Genomic DNA, 19,733 nt, shown 5'->3' with positions numbered 1-19,733 from the left:
GCAGCCATGGGTTTCTCACAAAGCCAGGTCCCCATAACAATGTTTATAAGCTCTTCCACCTCTAACATAATAGTTTACTCTCCGTGTTCTCCTGGGTTGTTGTCCCCCTGCTCCTTTACCTGTGTGCTGCTGAGTAGGTTGCCTCAGACACTTGAGTGCCTGAGACACTCTGCACCCCTGGCAGTTCTGATGGATGGTTTTGGAAGCTGGTGGCCTCCCAAGCCTTGTCCAGATGTTGCTTTTTTCCTTGTGTTACTGCTGTGGTCTCCTAGGCATTTGCTGTTCAGTTTTGGCAAAACAAAGTTTGTGCTTCTTTATCTTTTTATTTTCAGTTTTCTCTGAAATTTTCTAATTCATATTTGATACAGAGCTCAACTTTCCCACATATCATGTCATTGTTTTTAATCATGTTAATGTGTATGGAAGTTACAGTAGTTTCTATTGCAAGACTTTGAGTCATGCATGTGTTTTCCAGTATTTAGTTTATTGTTCTTTTTTGTTTCTTGCTTCTCTTAAACTTGAAATCTGATCTTAAATCTTCCAAAATCTTTTCATCTCCAAGATAATAGATTCTGCAATTAGTCATTAAATTATCAACATAATGCACTTACTGGAACTGTGTGGAAATTATGTTCTGTTATTTGAATGTTTTCCTTGTAGGTATCTCAAAGGCATGCTGATCTCATTAATATCTGCTTAAATGCAGAAAGACTATGCTGAAGGCAGAGGAGACACTCTCCTCTTAAATTTGTGTGTTTAGGATAAGAATCTGGGCCCACTTTGTTCTAAATTTAGTCTTCTTTTTTTATTGGAGTGGAAGAAGTCACTTCCCTGTACAGTGATGATTCATAATTCATACATCCCAAAACAGAAAATACATTTGAACAGAAGCAGTCCTCGCTCTTTCTATTATATTTTTTAGATGTGATTATTTGTTTCAAATTTATTTCTTTCTCATCATGCATGTCTGCCATAGGAGCCATAATAGAAAGAACTTTGTTATTGCAAGATAGCATGATTAGATGCTGATATTTACTGAATACTTTGTTTGCATATGAAAAAAAGTTGACTTCCACTATAAACCTGCACACCCCGAATTTGGTGTGGAAAATGATGTTTGTTTCCTTGGAAAAGTACATTGTTATTAGAGCCATTTTAGGCCTAATTTCTGTCTTCCTGACACTCCTATCAGAAAGAGCAGAAGAATCTTCCAATCATTGCCTTATCTCTCTGTTATCTTGAGACTCCAGCTTTCATGGAACTACAGTCCTTCAAGTGTTTTTTAAAAGTCCATGCCTGTCTTTTATTTGGAAAAACATTTCAAAAACTCTTGTGGTAATAGCATCACAGTCTGGGTTGATAGGCTAAATAATGAGTTTGGAACAATAGGTAGAAGACCAGAATTTAAAAGTATCCCTGTGTCTGGAAATGGAGCAAAATGCCTCTTCATATGTGCTCACAAATGGTGTGGAGAAGATTATGCTGATTAGGTGAGCTGTGCAAGAGGATGGAGGCAGAGTGCTCTCAATCACTGCTAGTATGACAACATATTTCAGCCAAGCCATGCTTATAGCAAGACAAATCAGAAGGGTTGCATGTAGTTAATTGTTCATGTTTACTCTTCCCCTCTGTGTTGCTTAAAGCTTCTCCTTCTACCAGTATTGTACTTCTGCTTCATCCATGCCTCTCATCTTCTTACAGCAGCCACCCTTCATGGTTTGCCAGTGGCATCAGCCTTGACATGTCATTTGTCCTCATCTCCCAGAAATCACCTTTGCCTGTTCCTACACTCTTTCTATCCAGGTGGCCTCTGCCTGTTTTTCATGGATGTCCTTCCATGGTTATGGGCTGAGTACAAGTCTGTGGATAGGTCTTGAATAGTAAAATAATTTTATTTTTTATTTAAATTCATGTTTCATTACATTGCTAAGGCAGTATAATATCTGAAGCAGAAGTAGTTATCATATAATTTCAAGTTTGCTTTTCCTTTTGTCAGCCCTTCTTGTCTGTGGGCCAGACCTCTGGAAGTAGTCACTGTGTAATGTAGAGTTCCCAGTTCTGCAAAGTACTTGGCCATATGATTAACTCAAAACATCTACTTAAGACATATGCTCGTGTGCTTTGATGATTGCTTTGCCAATTTCTGTGTCTTGCTGGGAAAAATTACAACAATAATGTGCCAAGAATTTGACTATTAGACAGTCGTTAATGAATATACCAACCTGGAACATTTGCTTTTCCAAATAAATTTTTGCTATACCTTCTCTTTTTTTTTGCATGGAATTTCATAACAAGGAAATTTAAGTGATTATTAACTGCTGAACTTAGTTATGCTAGCTAATAGTCATGTGGCAGATCTCTATGTAATTGCAAATGAGTAAACTGCAGAGAAAGACAATCAAGGAGGGAGCAATGATAAAGTGAGATGACTTTTCCACTTTGATTGACATCACTCCAGCATAGCCAGTGCCAAACCTCTGTGACTGAGGAGAATCCAAGTAACACTTTTTAGAATTTTGGAGTCCAAACTGAACAAAGCAAAGACTTTTAAAATGCAAGTATTTCCATCACATGATACTGCAGGAAAAGAGAGAAATTAATTTTATCCACTTATTTAGGAAGAAAGTGAGATGAAATTTCCATTTTTTCCCCTTGCATACTTTACCTGTGGGGTTAAGCTGGTGGGAGTGTTGTGCTCTTGATGAAAAGCTGGATCTTCACTCGAGCCCTGCTCCTGCTGAATTCACATCCACGTGAGAATATTGATGATGCTTCCTCCTTTTTTTCCATGAACCAGCCCACAGAACAAAGCAATGGTAAAGAGCAGGCACCTAACTCTCTTCAATCTGGACTGGCTGCTACTTACCAGTTGTGGGCCAAGGGAGAAGTCAGAGTCAGTTGTGCCCTGTGAAGAGCCTTGTGCCACAGCTGTGTCTGGGACCATTCCTCTAGCTCACACCTCTGCACTGCTCCAGTGCCCTGCACAGGAACATGGATGTTTTCATCATTCTTTGCTCCAACAATGCTTTAAATGAAGGGCATGTGTAAAATGCTCATCTCAAGATTACATTCTCCTCAGTGCATGGGAAAGAAATCAACAGAAGGAAAGTAGTGCAGTGTCACTGAGAATATTATCTTCCCCAGAATATCCGATGGAAAAGGGGATCCCTGGGCATACAAACTAAGGCAAGCAAGTGCAAACTTCAAATGCAGGAGAAAAAAAGGAATTATGTCACCATACAGGCCTGAATCCTAGCAGGTACTCTTCCATGGTGGTGATTGCCTAGAGCAATATATGGTGGTGTGGTAGGAGAGGTGGAAGTGCTGGTAACACATTTACAGCAGGCAGTGCAATGAGTCTCTTGCTGTTATAAGTCCTGCAGAACCTAAAAGGAATCTGTGGACAAGAAATAAACCACTGGATGTCTAGATTTTATTATCTAGGAAGCATCAGTTTTCCTTAAGAGTCTTTAAATTTTTTTTTTTTTTTTTGGTAGGAAATGTGAGGAAATCAGGTGCGAAAGCTCCTGCAGCAGAGGTAACTAAGCAGCTTTTGGTCACAGAAATGGTGAAAGAGATGTGCAAGAGAAGATTAAATTGTAAAGTTCAGCAAAGGTACAGAATTTGGGATGAAATCTAGGAAAATGTATATTTTAAATTGTCTCATACAAGGGTGCTAATTCTGAGGGGTCCTCTGAGGTGACATCCAACCTCCTCCATACTGGGTACAGATTTAGGAGTGCTGGGGAGGTCTGTATCAGAAACTGTCATGCTGACTCACTCAAGTTGGAAAACTGTGCTCTTTTCTTCAGGATGCACAGAGCACCCCACTGCTACAATCTCTCTCCAGACCATTGACCCAATACAGACTTTTCCAAGGACATGATGCAGTTCAGTTTCCCAGGGTGAATCAGAAAAAATTCCGAAAGGTCGAAAAATTGAGTATGATAATGAGTTGGGGCCAAGGCAAGATAATCAGTCTGCATCCCCTGATTGACCTGGTTTGACTCTGGGCATCTGAAGGCCAGAGGGCTGGAACACCTCTCCTGTGAGGACAGGCTGAGAGAGTTTGGTTTGTTCAACCTGGAGAATGGAAGGTTCCAGGGAGAGAAAAATTGGACCCTTTCAATACTTAAGGGTGGCCTATAAGAAAGATGGGGATCAAGGAGAATATTTCACTCTATTTACAAAATTTGTCTGCAGGAAGAGTGAAGAGTAGGGAGCAGGGTTTTCATCCCTTGGAGATTGGTGATGCTTTGGTGCTGTGTTTCAGTGCAGGTATTCTGTTGTATCTCAGAAACCTGGTTTTGCTAATTTACCTACTTCTCCAATATTATGATTTGGAATGAGAAATTTGCTTTCACCTGAGATTGTGAGTGACTCAGGGGAGAAGAGTTGCCTTCCTCTATAGTATGAGGTACTGTTTGCTTAGAAGAACTGGCCTGGTTTTTATGCAACACACCCCTGCCTTTGGAGGAGTACACCATTAGTTTCTCCTACTGCCTCACTCTGGCCAGCAAGACCTGGTCTTTCACTAGGGCTAAAATTTGGTGGCAATGGCTTGCTCCATGGCTTACAGTGTGGCTTGCAGCATGGGAGCACACAGCATCTGTGACTGATGGGGCTGTGTGGTCTGGGTGTGATTATACCCATGAAAGACCCATCACAGAGACCTGAATTCCAGAACTGGCTGCAGGACTGACCCGTTCAAGGCTACACAAGAAATTTGTGCTGCTTCTCCCTGAATATCTCCATCACTTCTTCTTGCCCAAGAAGACAGCAGACTGTCTCTCTATAGTACAAAACCCACACTGGAAACCTGAGTGAGCAAAATAAATATTTCCTAAGGAAGATATTTCTCTGGAAGTTTTCTGACAGAGAAATATGAAGGTGAAATCCTGGAGTCATGCCTTTGCTGAAAAACAATCTTGACTGCTGATAATAGCTGTGCAAACCTATTTAAATTAGAGAAGGGTGAAGCATCTTTATTTTTCCCTCTTTCATAACAGAACATTTAGCCCCCCATAATTTCCAAATGAGTCACTGGAACAGAGCAGTTTTCAAAGGAACCACCATGAAGTTTGCAGCATGTGAAAGCAGCCAAAAATGAGATAAGAGTGAGGCATTTCATGCTCATAACACAGTCAAGCACCTCAGCCCAGTCAGCTCGTGTTCATGTGGGAGACTATAAAGCATAGTGCAGTTTTATGGATTGAATGGAACAGGAGGCTTCAGAGCTATACACAGGCTCTAAGCCTCTTAGTTCATAACTTTATTACCCTCAAAAATATTTCTTCTTAAAACTACACAATTATTATCTGGCTTTGTCAGGATATACATTACCAGTCTGCATAAATTTAAGAAGGAATTGATAATTTTTTTATAGTTTGAGTAAATAACTGGAAGTAAATAAGTGTGGTGAATACTTCATCCTTGTTCTTTTTGTATCAAAATTGTACATCCTATAACATTTACAGCAGAACAAGATTCCTCAGCATGCTCTGAATGCCAACCTGTGTGAGAACAGATCCAAATCTCACTTAAATTAGTGTGAGCAATTTCAGTAACGTTGGTGTTCTAGGGAAGAGACCCTCACACTAAGAATACAATGCTCAAGCTATTTCATCTTGCATGTCTTCATAGAGATAAAGCACAATCAGCAAGAAGGAATCTTACCCAGGCTGGTGTTGGCACCAGCTCTGTGAGTGCCCTGAGAAAGGCACAATCCCAGTGCCTACATGCCAGAAGGAGCAGGGGCTGGGGGAAGTGCTGCAAAGGCTCTGGTGAGAGATGTTAACAGCATCATCCACCTTCTGGCTGCTGCTGAAGGCTTAAGTGTACCCTTCTGCTGGTTGGGCTGACTGCTGTTTTTTTGGAGAATGTCATATGAGCAGAGTTAAAGAAGGCCTTTGGAATGTCCAAACCAGAGCCTTGCCTCCATGAAATGAGACAGCTGCAACAATTATACATCTCATGGTCACCAAAAATGGTGTCCTGTCTCTTTTTTTCATCTTCTCCCTTACTTCTGTACCTATGGCACTGAGTGTCACTCTGCAAGGAGCCAAATCAGATTGTTGACCCACCCCAAAAAAATCCACTGTCTTTGTTGGCTAATTCTCTACCAGTTTCCTGAGCTGGCTTATCTCACAGAGGATTTGTATGAATGCTCACAATAAAAGAGCTGGGATTGTGGGGTTGGAGGCATGAACCTGTGGAGCACATCATTTTACCTCCAGAGGTATAAGGAAAGACTCATTCTTGAAGACTTCTCTTTTTCCAGCTATATTGATTAGTCTTGGTACAATATGATACCCCTCCCTACAAACTTGTGTGCTTTATCCTTAGACCATCACAACTGCAATATCACTGCTCAATAATGCACACAGTGATCCCCTTAGTGATTAAAGGAAATCCCCAGGAGCCATCCTGGACTGAATAACCTCTGTGAAGCCCTCTGGAAAGGCTAGCTATTACGTGGAGTGGACAATAAAGGGAAATGAGGTTTATGTTTGCTTATCCAAAAGGCCAGGGAGAGTTCATAGATTATTCTTTGCACAGATAAGCTAGACCTAATGTAAACATTCCTCACTGGAAAGTATCTGCTGTTTGTTTTCCTAACTTTAACCATGTGGCTAGCAAAAGCAGAATAAATGAAATAAAAGACAGGCATTTTGATAATAAAAACGCCAGTGTCTTTGAAAACTCATGTTACTTTTCCCTGGGAAAAAAAAAAAAAATTAGAGTTGTCCTTTCTACTCAGTGCATGAAACACGTACTGATGTGACTGCAAGACTTTCTTGTAAGTGAAAAGTGGTGAGATTTCAAACCTATCCCAACAGATATTCTTCATTACACTAGAGCAGAGCAACCTGCTCATTTTAGTTTAAACACAGCTCAATGTCCTTTATTTGGGCAATACTGAAGTTATAACGGATTTTCAATGAAAGTGACACATATTTGCCCATAGGGGAGCTGGAGGATTGAAGGGAAATATTAAATGCTTTCCAATTATGCTACAGAGAATGCAAAAATCCCTGATGAATAAAAATTAACATAGTGTGTCTTTTAAAGATCTCACCCACTACCCATCTGTACCTCTAGGTTCATAAATATTGAGGGAAAAAACCTCTGTCCTTTCTGCCAAAGTTGTTTACATGTTATTTCAAATCAACTTGTGATTAATTAGTTTTCTCTTCACTGTCTTTTGAATGTGAGTAAACATAAGGATTTACATCACCAAAGTCTCAACTCTCCATTGTCTCTTGTCCAATTCTGCCTGAGTATTTGAGAGTTAATGAGTGTGGGGTTTTACAATTAATCCTCTTGATAAAACTCTCTCCTCCCAAGAATAAAACTTAATTTTCCCTTTGTCCATCAAAAATTGCAGCATGTCATGAAGAGCTGGAAACACAGGGCTGGATGAGAGATAAGAGCACTGCCCCAGAGTGAAGACCTGGCTGTTGGAGCTGCTGTGATGCCACCTTGTAGTGATATTTGTGATAGCTGCTGTTTCTATGGCAATGTGACAGCAGGATTTACTGCAGCAACAGGGAAAGCAAAGGCAATGCTTTTGTTTAACCCCAATGCCATGAGCTATTTGTTGATTCTGGGGAGGAGGGAGGGAGAAGTACTATGGCTTCCAGTTAAGCACATCACTAACACATTTTAAATATAAAGAGAAGTCAATAAAGGTGACCATGGTGTTCAGATCTCATTTCTATGCTCTTGGAGTTTGTGCCAACACAGCACTCAATTCCCTACAACCAGAGCATGGCAGACCAGGATGCCCATCCTTCAGCCAGCTCAGGAGAGGGGATGGCTCAGCCCAGGGCACTGAGCAGAGTCAGGGGCAGCTGCTGCCTCAGGCTCCACCCTGGGCTGGCTCTCTGGACTGCAGATTTAAGGTCAGAGGAGTCACCAGCCTTGGGTGAAGTGTATCAGCAGAGGAGTGTCCAGGAGTGCCAGGGAGCAGGAGGAACGTTAAAATTTACTTACAAACTTTAAAACATTAAGGTAGAACAAGGTTCTTGGCAAATTTTAAAATGTTACCATTTTTGGTTAGAAATACAACAGTATAAAAGCACCAGAAAAAAAAAAAAAATAAAAGCACTTAAGAAAAGAAAGAAAGAAAGGGTAAGAGTGCAAAGGTACATAGTCACCACCTGTGGACCACACAACCAGACAGCATTGGTTGAAATTATGGTCTTGGTTCATCAGGAATCTATGGCCTTTCCCTAGGCAGAAAAACAAATTCCAGAACTCCAAGCCTTGGGGATATAAGGCCCCTATACTATCTTGGTTCTTCCAGGCTACCAAGGTTGACAGCAACTCTTTGAGATTCATTTTCATGAACAAAATACAGCTAGTGCCAAGTCTTGATCCAGCAGGGTATGGAGGAATCCCACAAAACACCAGATCTGGTGGCTTTATACTATGTTCAGGCTCAGTGGGAATGCCCAGTTACCTCCTCTAGGGGTTTTTATACTGGATGAAGTAATGCTGTGGCTCACAGGACACTTCAGGAGCCTTTGACACCTTCCAAGGCACTACAGCTGCCTGTCACACTGAGTCAATTTTGGCCCACCAGAAGAGACGAACACCTTCAGGATGAATGTCCTGGTCCTTCTCTGGAGAGGAGTTTTCACAGCTGAGCCACTTGTGTAAGGATTTAGTCATGATGAAAAGCACTACCTCACTTTGCAGGATTTGCCTCTTCCCTTATCTTTTTCAACACCCATCTGTAGCCTCTGGTGGTGGGTGTGTGCTAGCAAAGCACCCTGCTGATTGTGTGAGCCATTAACGATCTAGTCTCTCACAATATCTGATGCCTTAATCCTTCCTTTTTCTGTGTAAATAACATGTATATCAGCAATAAATAGCTTTGTTGGAGTGACAGAAAGGGATAATTATAGGGAAGAACTTTCATCTTTACCTTCTTTCTATCTTGCAATTATGGAAGAGTGTTTATCTATTCTTCTTTTAATCTGCACCAGTTCTTATTCCACAAGACCCTTTTGTGGTGTGTGCTGCTGGAGTACATTTGTAAAACCAAATTAGCAAAGAGGACACAGATGTTGCTTTCCATTCTCTTTTTAGCCATACAAATTATAAACAATGTCTCTTTATATTAAGACGCACTTTTCTGTCTCATATTGGTTTTAGAGCTGATTCTTTCAGTATGTTTTCTGCTTGGAGCAGCCTGTTCCTGTTGAATATCCCCACAACTGTACTCCATCTGAAAACAATGTTGCTTTCACATTCAGTGCACATATCTCAAATCCATATGCATATTACTGAACCGCTGTGAGGACAGAAGAATTAATAACATTGTACAGGGTCACAAGAAATGAACAGCACGTTTCTCATTAAAGTCTACACTGAGTCATCAAGTTTACTTCGACTTGTGTGTGATGAGGTAACAGGTAGCAGCCCAAAAGTGCTCTCACTGCTGTGACCTTATTTTGTTCACATTAGTGGAGAGTCCAAGAGCTGATGGTGGTGGAGGTTGAGTTATTTTTCACTAATGATTTATTGCAAAGATTTCTCTTCTACTGGAATACATGGTATTTAAAAGCCTTAATGCAAATTTCATAGCACAGAGATTTTAAACTTTTTTTCTCCCATAGATCAAAAGAAATTATCCATATTTCTGATGTCATTTTTTAGAACATGGACACAGCATTCTGACTTCTGTCAAATTTTGATTTGGTTGACTGTGGCTGATCTGCAGATAAGAAAATGTATTTAAGGTGAGTGCTTTATTCCCTTAAAAAAAAAAATCTATAACTAGTTTACATTGGCTTTAATTTAATACATGCTCCCACCAAACATGTGTTTTAAGACAAATATATTATTTTAAGACAAACTGTGTTAAGATCATTCCTCTCAGCTTCTGAGTAGATATCAACAGATAACAGCACAACAACACTGTGTGCATGGGGGAGGGGATGCTATAATTGCCCCAAACTGGAAGAAGTTTATCATGGAACTGTGAACAGCTGTTGTTGAGACTCATTCTGAGCAGAAGAATGCACCTCCTGATGTTTCTGTTCATTCAGAGCATTTCTGTGCCACATGGGGTCCATCACGCTGAATGCTCTGCCCATGGGCTGCAGGGCTAATAAAACAGAGTAAGCTTTATGCTGAACAGTGAGATGTCTTGAGTCAGCATGTCAGAGGCAATAAAAAATTATAGACTTGAGTGGCAAAAATTAATTCAGGATACTACAGACTGCCAATAAAAATTTTCAACTGTGACCATCACACAAATAAATAATTGTCCTGCTTGATCACTTGCTTGTTGGTTGTTGTTTTTTTTTTAATTTGGGGAACAGGATATTATTTGGGTTTTTAACATGTTATATAGCAGGACTTGAACTGGATTTTTTAGGCTTTTTGAGGGAATTAAATTGCTGTTTGGGTTTTTTGTGAGGGCATCAGCCTGTAATAGATCTCTGGAGCTGTGAGTCCAGGCTCATGTTTGGGAAACTGAAGATACTGATTGAGAATAGCTGGAGGCAAACAGTAGTCTTCTTGATGGACTGTGATGGATATATCTGTGTTATCAAATTTGAAGTTACTGCAACTGAAAAACCAGCAACCATGAACAGTTTTGGAGAAAAATTTAATTTCAACTTTCCATTTGTAAGCAGCATACTTCAGTTGTAAAATTGCAGAAAACACTTTAAAGGAGATCATAACCCAAGAGTACTTTCAACTTCATTTTCTGAAGTACAAAACTTTTTTGTCTGCATGCCCTGTGATTTCTCTCCAAGTTTGGCAAGACAAAGACCCAAGGCAGCCATTTTATAACCAACAGCTGCCTCTTCCCAGTCCAGCTGGCAAGCACCTTCACCTCTGCCTTTCTATTTTTTTATTGCTGATAGGTTTTGTCTCATTATGTCTCCTGAAAACAATTAGGGAGTCATCAAATGGCAGCCCTTCCAGTCTGAGTTGGGGCTGGACTCTGGTGAAAGGTCAAACCATTTCCAATCATCCCCTCTCACATACAGCCTTCCTTTAAAACAGACCTAAAAAATAATCCAGTGCAGGCAAGACATTTGGAGCTGGCTCATATGAAGGAGCATTCATTACGTGTGTGTGAGAGTTTATATAGCTCTCTTCATGAGGAGAGAACAGGAGCTGGAAGAGGTCCAGCTGATGCATTGTGCATCTTGTCATGGCTTAGTTCCTTCCCCTGGGTCTTCCTCCTGTCCCACTTCATTTCAGCCTCTAAGCCTGATGCTTTTCCAGCTCCTATCATGCAAGCCCCTCACTGCCAACCTTTGGATGAGATGTGCTGTGCCTCAGAATTGCCTATCCTTCTACATCAGCTCTCCAGGTAGCTGAAATGACTGACCCCCACACACTCATCTGTCCTGGAGCCTCCCGGAGACAGGAGGGAGATGGCACCAGCCACAGCTCTCTGAAAGTGATAGATTCTAGGACAAGGGTACTGAAAGCAGTGGGATGGCACAGGGCTTGCAAACATTTCATCACAGCACAGCATGAGGCACTGCTCTCCTTTGCAAAGACCTGATATTTATCACTTACTTACAAATGTTTATCAAAGAACCAGCAACCAAGCTGTTTTCATTGCATGGCTCAGTCCAATGTCATGGCCAGTCTTTTATTGCCCCTTTAATATTTTCTCATTAGGAGTTAGAAACTAAAAGTTCGGTATTTAATAAACAAATATGGGACCCAAGAAAATACCTGCCTCTGTGTGGATTTCCATCAAGCTTTTTTAAGGAGATAAGTGTCCATGTCCTTAACATTTTTTCATGTTTTTTTTCAGCAGCTGGGATAAAATCTGTAGTCCTACTGAGGCTTCAGCATCGACTTCAGGACAGAGAGGATTTCATTTTCTGTGTGTCTAAAACACAGCTTAACATCTGGAAAATAGGGGACTTTTCATTCCTATTTTGTTTTTTAGATCATCAGCTATTCAAGGCATTTTCTTACTAACTAATACAACAAAAGACTGCCCTGGCTCAGCCCACAAGGCAAGAGATTGTTATTAATGCTACTCTGACAGCCTGACAAAGAGAACACTTAACACTGCAGGTAATGAAGAGGTGACAACAGGTGGGTATTTCAACTCGCTGAAATTTTCAAAAAGTGTAGAAGAATCGTTCCCTAAGCACTCATTTTGTTTACTCATTGGAAGGGTAAGAGCAAAATCTGACCTGTGTGTGGGCACACAGGCACACGGACATGAGTGCCTTGGAATCTGTTTGCAGCTCCATAATGCAGCAGCCTCCTGGAGCTGAGCTCTCCTGAGATCCCCCGGGGAAATACTGACTCTGCCCTTTCCACTCTGCTGAGAAGAAACATTTCATTTCTGAGTCTGACCCAGTGAAAAGGCTGATAGCAGCTGTACTGAAGAGCCTGCCTTTTGAATAAACACTGACTTGCTTATCCAAAAGGCAGTAAAATCACCTTTGGTTTGATGGATTCAGCTGCAACACTGAGTAATGAGTTGAAAAATAACATTGCACAGACCTGTCAAGGCACCTCTGCATGATCAGACTCAGCATTACACAAGTTGACAGCAGTCTGTGGTGGGAAGTTACCCACTGACAAACTTTTTCAAACTAAGTCAGCTCCTGGCTTGTATAATACAAGTTACAATTGTCTCCCTTAATCCTCTCTGAGAGTGGTTTGTCTGTAAACCATTGGAAGCGCTTCTTGAGCCTTTTCAGCTTTGATCTCCCCATTATGACAGCTGTGACCTGGGCTGTGTGGAAACTGTGGCTTGCAGGGGTGCAGACAGGCTCAGCACAGCCCGTCTGTCCTGGCTGGGAGATGTGGTTGAGGTTCAGGGACAATGCTGATCTTGCTGCTGCAGTAGCACCCAGTGTGGGCTGGGGCCACTCTGACCACACCATGTGCACCCTGCTGGTGCTTCAAACAACACTTGATGCTTATTTTTGACTTGCCCTTCTCTCTGGGGTGGTAAAAACAGCCAAAACCAGCAAGCCCAGAAGCAGGACAGCATTTGCACATCTCATACACCAACATGAAATGCTGCTGTTGGTGTGCTGCAGCTCACATATATAGGTGAGCTTCTTGCTGCTGCTGTGTTGCAGAATAACATTAACACAAAGCCCTTCTGGGCTCTGGGCAGTGCTGGATCCTGCTGGTGTGTGCTGAGACTGCTGAGTCCAGCTCAGGGAGGGGCCAGTGCTCTCAGGGCTGCCAGAGCATCAGGAAGCTGTGGCTGTGTTTCCAGGGACAGACACTGCTGGTCACCATCCCCACCCTTGCTCTGCAGCATCACCCAGGCTCCTGGCAACATACCCTGGCATGTGTCCTGACCAGGGAGCAAAGCAAACAAGGACTGGAGAAAGGCTTGTGTGCCTGCCTGTGAGTTGATCCCCTTTTACAACTGCAGAAAAAGATGTAAAGACCAGAAAGCTGACTCAGTAAAAAAGTATTGCCTCTGTCTATAAAACATGCCTTGTCTAGGTCCTTAACCTATCAAGGCTGCAACAATATTATCAATAAATGCACCTGTATTTCACTTCATAGACGTTTTATAAAAAACCCTTTTTATTTTGTGAGAGTTTCCTCCCTGCAGTATAAGAAAAATAATTCAAAACAGAGTCAGGAATAATGGAATACAGTCTCTGCAGAAAAGCCAAGGTGACCCTTTATAAAACCTTTAAAACCTTAGAAAATTAGAGAGTTCTTTTGCCTTGTGAGGACTGAAGCCCTGAAGACCTGATCTCTAACACAGATAACACACAGGAGAAGTGTGAACATGACTTAAATTGATGATAGCACTCCACATTAGGCTGTGCTGAAACATGCTAGGGCCCTGTGCACTTGTAGTTTATAGAAGCTTATGTGATGATTATTGTCTGTTATAAACATATATGGACATGTTGAATGTGTTACACATGTTTTATAGATAGTATCACAGATAGATGCAAACCATTGCTGCAGGCAACCTATTGATCCATTAGCCTTTGTAAAGAACCACCAGAGGCAACTCATTAGAAGTGAACATACCATGAAGGATGACACAGCTTCCTTTAGGATGGGGATGCTCTTACTTCACTTGTTTCAGATTAATTCTCTATATCTGTCAGCGTATTTCAATGCTTGCACACCAGTTGCACTTTTAGCAGTCACCTAAACCTTTTGTGCTTACCTACTTGCTTTTGAGGGGGAGGATTCCACTTGGCTTTACTGCAATGTCCCAAGAATATGCACTACCTGTGTGCAGTCACACAGAGCTGGTCTGCAGGGCTGTGTGTTGGAGCAGGAGGCAGCACAGGGCAGAAACCTCCAGCCCTTCAGGGCAAGGTGGAGCAGGTGCCCAGGAGAGGAGCTGCTCACTGCCCAGCAGCAGGGCTCTGTGCAGGCAGTGGGGCAGCACCAGCACCAGCATGGAGAGCACTGTGACTGTCCTTCATCCAGCACTGTTTGTGCACAGGCTCTCTTATACTGACTGAGGAGCAGCTCCTGGACTCTCCTGTCCTGACAAATCCCACCTCTCTCCACCCCATTGCTGGTCTGCATTCTTGAGTTCCTTCTTATTTAATCCTGGTCTGGTCCCAGCATCCTGGGTGGCCTCTCCTCAGCAAAATGTGCCATATGATATAGGAGCTGTGGTTTCAAGACCCCCAGGCATTCTAGAGTTTACATCTTCTGCTTCCTGAGGGTGTTTTTTAATTCATGCTGTGAAAAAATGCCTGTCTCCATACTCTCAGATGGACTACTGGAAATTAAGATGTGCAGCCTCATCAACAAATCTGAAGAAAGGTGAGATTCAGAGACATCCCATTGCTTAGCAGTGCTGCTTGCCTGAATCTTTGTTCAGTGTGTCAGCTCTCATTTGGAGCTGCTGAACTTTAGTAACTCCCTCTCATGTAGGGGCAAGAGACATGATTATACATCCATACACTACATCAGCTCTGAACATCACTTGAGTGTTAAAAGCTTTAATGCTGCCATAAGAATTTATCTTGAATGACTTTTACATGAAGGGCAAACAGAGCTCTATCCTCAGTCCCAACTCCCTCCCCTTCAGCCTGTATCCTCACTGAACAGAGAACTCAGGACAGTATTTTGTATTGCCTTGGGATCCTCTTAAACACTGGTGAGCTCTTCCTTGGAGCCCAGCTAAAGCATCTCAGTTGTTGACACGTGAGCACAGTACAGTCCACGTTCTGAAGCTAGCTCTGCCTCAGGGGAGGCCAGAATATCTCCTGTGGTCCCTACCAAGCTGCATTTCCCCCTCTGATCAATGAAGAAATGCCTATAGACTAATTTATTTGCAGAAATGATGCTGGGAACAAGCTGTGACCTGCACTGTAATGTCAAAGTAAAGCCCAGATAAAAGTTCATCTGTGCTTCTGAGATTAACATCCAAGTTCTTTTTTTATTGTTACAAAACCCAAGAGCACTGTCAGACAAATCCTGCTACGTAGGATATCAGTATTATCACTGACAATAATGTTACAAAGGCACAGCTAATAAGGAAATGCCTAACTTCCACCCCAGTATTGATTGCCATTATTTATTCTGGATATGCCAGTGTATTTGGAATAACTTTGTTTTTCTGGTTACCCGATAGACAATAAAACCTCCACCACTTTATTTTCTTTAATTTAAAAGTATTTGTAATCAAAATCTGTAGAAAGTAAAACAGCCCTCACAGCTGTTGGAAGATACATGTTGAAAAATATATGTTTTGCAAAGTGCCCCATACATCCCAGATGTGGGCTGAGAGAAGGGGTAGGATCTGACCAAATTCAACTTGTTTTGCCCCCTCTCTGGGAAATATCTGTCAGGGAATCACACACGTGTGTGGTAACACAGTGCTCACTCTCATATCTCTGTTTGTCACAGTTGCAGCAAGGTGGGAGGGGACATGTCACCCCTCCAGCCATTCCAAGGCTCAGAGATGAACAGCCACACCTTGAAATGCCATCTTCTCATGAGCCAGGCAGCCAGGCAGGATCCTGGAGCATGCTTTCATGTGTGGTCAGCATGCAACTCTGATTTATGAGCAAGGGCTGCATTTTGGTCACAGATGCCTGCCTGGTTTTGACAGCATGCTCTCACTGCTGTTTAAGTGAAAGATGATTGCTGTTATACTGTTGGTAACCAGGAAAACTGTGGTAAAATGTAAAATGATCAAGAAGTTATTCTCTACTGCAAAATCCTGTCTGGCAGGCTCGTGGGATGCTACCATCTACTGCAGATGTAATTCCAACATCATATTGGGGTAGGAGCAGTACTGAATCCCTTGGGAAGCAGAGGGCAAAGCAAACAGGCGCCTGGCAGCCTTTCCCGAGTGAGCACAAGGAGACAGGTTGTAGAGATGGTTTTCAACAAAGAGAGAGATCCAAGACAGGAAAGCCAAGTTTTGCAAAACAGTACAGTGTGTCCTAAAAAGCAATAAACACCATTAAGATGATTTAATGGTTTTGTATGCATACATGCTACCTTTCTTTTGGCCAGACTGTGACTGTGTGGCTTCCATGCTCCCACAAAAAACTGGGCACCACTTTGTGTTTTGCATCCATCCTTCTCATGGTTTTTTTACCTTCAGTTTCCATCCAGTGTGAACTTTCTTCCCCTTGCCCCTAAAAAAGTCTCCATAAGGGCTTTCTGGCTCTATAGCAACAAGCATAAAAGTAAGATATGGTCTCAGAGTAGAGGTATGAGGTCCCACAGAATGCTCCTGCTCTAGCAATATTATAAACAGTTATCCTGCAAAAGATGTTCCCAAAGACTTACTCAGTGTGATAACACAAGGCTGAAAGCCAAGGGTGAGATAATACAGTAGTTACTTTACCAACACAATAGCTGAGCCAAATGCAGAACACAAAACAAAACTCTTAAAATTAAAACTTTTCATGGAACTTTATAGGGTTCTGATCAGAATGTGAGGATGTGTTTTGCCTCACTGTCTTCCATCACAATTACCCTCTTCTTATCAGGGAGGCAGGTTTACCAAAGGCCCAGGAGAGCCACCTCAGCATCAGGGAGGGGAAGGAAAATCTGGTTCAACTGTCATCCCCATAAAAGTCCTTGGGTAGTAAGCACTGATACCCTTGGGATGGCAGGAGCATGGTACCTGGATTGCTCCTTAGGGCTGATGATGTTGTGCCTTTGCAGGGTTTGTTTTGGTTTTTCCTCTTCCTCATATTTCCACAGGTGTGTTGGAGAGAGTCACCACTTTGTAGTGGGTTTGGGTGGGCCCTGGAATGAGCAGCAGGATCATTCCACACTCTTGTGTACAGAGTTCATATCCTGATGAGGTGAAGATTTTCATCCTCTGGTTACATAAACTCAAGCAAACAATTGTGCCAGCTGATAGCACCTGCAGATCTTACCCAATGCTTACACCTAACCTTAGTGTTTGGAAAAGTAGGGGCTAGATAGACTCTTCTGGGTTTCTAATTCTTCTCCAGCAGATAATGACCAATCTTCTGTGTTGTCTGTATTCTTAAGTGTTCTGGTATGAAAGATCAGATAGGAAGAGAAAATATAAATTAATTTATGGACCTGCACAGTTGTTGTTTTTTTTTTTTTTTCCAAATGTGGGATTCACCCCAATTGGGCATCAAGGAATTTTTAATTTCATTAAGACCATCAAATTATATATTCCCTTGTCTGAGTCCTCTGCAAACATGAACCTCTAGATGTGATTCAGCCATACACCCTTTGCCCTTGGTCCCTGCACTTTCTTTCCAGCCATTCTCCCAGAAGGGTCAGGCTGAAGAGGCTGGATTGGCCTGGGGTGTGACCCCATCCCTGTGCTTCTGGACTGGGATTTGAGCCATTGATCCCAGAGGTGGGAAGCAGAGATTTGAGGCTGTAGGTTTCCACCCACACCCCAGCATGCCCAAGCTGCCCACTGACAGACTGAGGGATGCACAGAGATTCCAGTCTTCCTTGGAATCTGTGTAATGGGAAGTACACACTGTTTTTGTATGTACTCCCTTTTGTTTCTATATTTTTCTCAGTGTCTTTTACTAGAGGACTGGCTTTGCTTAAGACATCATCACTCAAAAAATCCTCAGTGGCTGATGAAACATTTCCAGGTATAATGTTACTTGCTGTTCAAGTTTTAGCACTCAAATGACCAGCAATGTGGGAAGGATTAAAAAAAAAGCAACAATTTAACATGTTTCTCTGTTTGCTTTAAAGATGTTTTCACAAATGGGGTGTGGGTGTTATTTTGCTCAGACTGAGTGGGTGCTGAAAAAAATGGTGCCAACAGCTGAATTTTGAAAGACATCTAAAAGACCAAATGGGTCATTGGCCAAGCCAGTAAGGAAGAGCCAGCAGTGAGGAAAGTGTAAGTGGGAGAGAGTCTGAAGGCAGTGCAGGTGTTTCATTGTGCTGTGCAGGAAAGCAGGATCTGTATGTGACACGACTGCTGGGAGGAAAAGAAAGACTCAGCCAAGCCAAGACTCAGCTCTGCATGCAGGTTTAGAATAACAAGAGGAAAGAAGAGACAGGATGAGACTAAAGAGGGAAGGTGCTGCTTGCCTGTTCTCAGTGGGTAAAAGCTGTACCAAATCTTCCTTATGCCTGACACCCATCCTACACATCTGTTATGGATTGGTACATGAAGGTGGTCATGGCAGTCTGGTTCCCAGTTCCCACCCAGATTTGAAGCATCATGGATGTTCAGCTGTAACAAAGTGACCTTGGGAAATCTCATCCAGTGTGTGGGGAAAAATCCAACCTCTTCAACTGCACTTCAATGGATGTGCAATGCTCACTGGCACCAGTCTGGGACATGAGCTGAGCTGACTCAGGAAGGAGATTACCTCCTCCTGTATGACTTCACAGCTTTCAGAAACTAACAAGTGTTTCTTGAAAGATTCACATCCACCTAACCAAGGGTGGTGGGAAGACAGAATGGGGAAGATCACTGGGAAAATTATCTACTTGCCAAAATTGATCAGTATGACACACTGTGGGTAGAAATATCTCTGAAACATGCTCTCTTCAGATGAATCAGAGGAAAATTCAAAACAAAACAACACAGAAGAGACAGGCCTGGGATTTATTTTTTAACAGTGTTTATAGTGCAGACATATCCAGTAGTTCTAGGGGCCTCATCTCACATTGAACTGCATACAGAAATTCATACAGTTACCCTGTAGTTTATAAGTACAAGGCAGACTCAAGGAGAAGAGTGGGATTTACAAATGGTCTTGAAAGTTATAAAGCAGAGCTTTATAACTTTATAACTTTTATAACTTTTATAACTTTATAACATGTGTCCTGTTTCAGTTGGATACATGTCCTTGGGTGACACAAATGTTTTTTGAGGATCCTGTTTTAAGTGATTTCAGCAGAGAGATTAATAATTTATATGAGAGGTTGGGTTTAGTCTTCCCCAACCCTTCCATTCCCATTAAGGGCCTTATCCATTATAGTCTAAACAAGTCTTGCCCATGAAGTGCCAGTCACAGTCCTCTTGAAGAGTACCAAAATCTGTACAGGCTGGCAGAACCTTAGAAAAAGCAAAATAATAAGTCAAGCTTGCAAAATTCTCACAAGTCCTCAGGCCGTCCAGGCTTTTACAGCAAGATAGTTGTGCCAAAGCAGCACCTTGTATTTTCAAAACATTGAAGAGCTGGGAGAAATCTGATCCATGTGAATGTTTCATGAGGAGTGTTGCACTGCTAAAATGTACAGATGTGATGCAAATTTAAAATTGGACCTTGCATGGAGACTGTGCAACCTCACTGTTG

Source organism: Erithacus rubecula (genome assembly GCF_903797595.1).
Source record: "Erithacus rubecula genome assembly, chromosome: 1".
In the NCBI taxonomy this organism is placed as follows: Eukaryota; Metazoa; Chordata; class Aves; order Passeriformes; family Muscicapidae; genus Erithacus; species Erithacus rubecula.
Note: the sequence above shows the minus strand (reverse complement) of the source record.